Raw genomic sequence first — 2,744 nt, 5'->3', positions numbered from 1 at the left:
ATAGTTGTGCCAAGTGGAAGGAGTCAGACCATAATGATATAGAAGGCAATAATGAAAGCCAGGCGTGGTGGCCGCACACTTGTCCTTCCAGGACTTGGAGGCAGAGACAGGAGGATCCGAGTTTGTGGCCACCCTCAGCTACCTAGTGAGGCCTTGTTTCAAAATAAAGGATGCAAAATAAAGGATGAAAAATAGGGCTGGGGTGTAGCTTGGAGGTAGAATGGCTCTGGGTTCAATTCCCAGTATAAAGAAAAAAAGAAGAAAGAAAGAAAGAAAGAAAGAAAGAAAGAAAGAAAGAAAGAAAGAAAGAAAGAAAGAAAGAGAAAGAAAAGAAAAGACAATAACGATGTAGCTCAGTGGCAGAGCACTCACCCAGCGTGCCGAGGCCCTGCACTCATCCCCAACGCTACAAACAAGTAAAGACTAGCTGGCACAGTGGCATACACTCGTAATGCCAGTACTAGGGAAGCTAAGACACGAGGACCGTAGGGTTGAGGCCAGCCTCAACAATCTAACGAGACTCTGATTCAAAGTCAAAAATAATACCAGGCATGGTGTCACACACTTGTATTCCGTACTCGGGAGGCTGAGACAGGAGAATCTCATGTTTGCGGCCAGCCTCAGCTACTTAGTAAGGCCCTCCGCCACTTAGTGAGACCCTGTTTCAGAAACAAAGAATGAAAAATAGGGTTGAAGGTTTAGCTTGGAGGTAGAATGCCCCTGGGTTCAATCCCCAGTACCAATAAGTAAATAAGTAAACAAACAAGTAAATAGTTCATGGGGAGGGACCTGGCGGGACTCTGGCCAGGTATTCCAGGTCAAGTGAGGTCACACAGACGCTGCCCCGATGTCCTCCTAAGGGCAGGTCACCTCTGCTGTCCTCCTTGGACACTTGAATAGAATACATACTTGGCCGGATGTACTGGCGCACACTTGTCATCCCAGCATTCGGGAGGCTGAGACAGGAGGATCATGGTTTGCGGACAGCCTCAGCTACTTAGTGAGGCCCTTGGCAACTCAGTGAGACCCTGTTTCAAAATAAAGAATAGCCGGGCATGGTGGCGCATGCTTGTAATCCCCACGCTTGGGAAGCTGAGACAGGAGGATCACACAGGTTCGAAGCCAGCCTCAGCTACTTAGTGAGGCTCTCAGCAACTTAGTGAGACCCTGTTTCCAAATAAAATAGAAAATAGGGCTGGGAGTATAGCCCGGAGGCAGAAAGCCTCTGGGTTCTACCTCCAGTACCACACGAAAGAAAGAAAGAAAGAAAGAAAGAAAGAAAGAAAGAAAGAAAGAAAGAAAGAAAGAAAAAGAAAGAAAGAAAAGAAAGAAAAAATAGGACTGGGGTGTAACTTGGAGGTAGAATGCTTCTGAGTTCCATCCCCAGTACCGTAAAAAAAAAGAAAAAAGCCGGGCGTGGTGGCGCACGCTTGTAATCCCCGCGCTTGGGAGGCAGAGACAGGAGGAATGCGCAGGTTCGAAGCCAGCCACGCACGCTGGCTTAGGAGACCCTGTTTCCAAATATAAAATGTAAAAATGGGTCTAGGAGTGTAGCCCGGAGGTAGAAGGGCTTCCAGGAACCCCAGTACCACCAAAAAATAAAAAAAATTAAAAAAAAAAAAAGAAATAGAATACAGACTTGGGCCGGCTCGGGCGCTGGCGGGAGGCAAGTGCCCGCTGTGGCAGACGTCCCCATGGGAGCTGGGTGTGGGCAGACCGGAACGCTCTGACCATGCCCTCATTTTCTCTGCAGATCAAAAACTATTTGAAAATTAAACATTTATTTGTAAAAACCTTATCTAAGCCTACACTTGGGAGGTAAGCAGGTCACCGCGTGTCCGTGTGACCCTCAGTGACCCCGCCTACGTGCTGGTCTTTTTGTGGAAGATCCCAGGATGGAGCCTGCTTGCTTAGCCTCACCGAACCACGTCCCCGCAGCCGCTCCCACCTCCGACTGCGCCGGCCTGTGTGAGCCCAGGTCTCCTGTCCCAGGGGCGAGGGGCCCAGCATGGCAGCCCACAGCATGGCCACCGTCCAAGGATCTGGGGGGCCATATCACCCAGGCAGGCCTCAGCGACCTTCAGGGGAGAGCTGCCTCCAGACACCCAGCAGGGCGCCTGCCTTCCCCGCGCAGGGGCCACGCTGGGGGGCTGCGGAGCATCGTGGGAGGGGCCTTGAATAGCGGTGCTCCCTCCTGTACCCAGGCTCTGAGAGCTGGGCTGCGGAGACCCAACTGTCCCCAGGTCAGTGTTTCCTGGAGCCCCAGCCTGGCCAGCAGGGGTCCCCCAGGCCCGCCCGTCCCCAGGGGCAGAGTGGTGGGGATCCTGGCAGCTGGTGGGTGGCGGGAGAGGGAGGGTCTTCGGGGGCTCTCAGCCAGCCACCAGGGCCAGGGTGTGTGCAACGAACGGGGATTGGGGTACCAGGGGGTGCTGGCCTTGCGACTGGCCCTGGCCCACGCTGGACCTGTGTGCAGAGCAGGGTGGGTCTGGGCCAGCCTGGCACAGCTCTGTCCCTCCTTGCCTGTCCAGGAACTGGCTCTCTCCCAGGCGGGCGTGCTGGAGGCAGAGGCTGCTCCTGCAGGCCAGGAGGGCAGGGCTGCAGGCAGCCACGCATGCTGGGCACACAGTGGCCTCCCGGGTTCCTGATATTACCCTGCCTAGGTCTGGGCTGGGAGCTTTGTCCTGGGCTGGTGGCCAGTGTGGGTGCCAACAGCTCTGGGGGTGAACAAAGGGGCTTGCAGAGCC

The sequence above is a fragment of the Muscardinus avellanarius genome (assembly GCF_963383645.1).
Source record: "Muscardinus avellanarius genome assembly, chromosome: 13".
NCBI lineage: Eukaryota > Metazoa > Chordata > Mammalia > Rodentia > Gliridae > Muscardinus > Muscardinus avellanarius.
Note: the sequence above shows the minus strand (reverse complement) of the source record.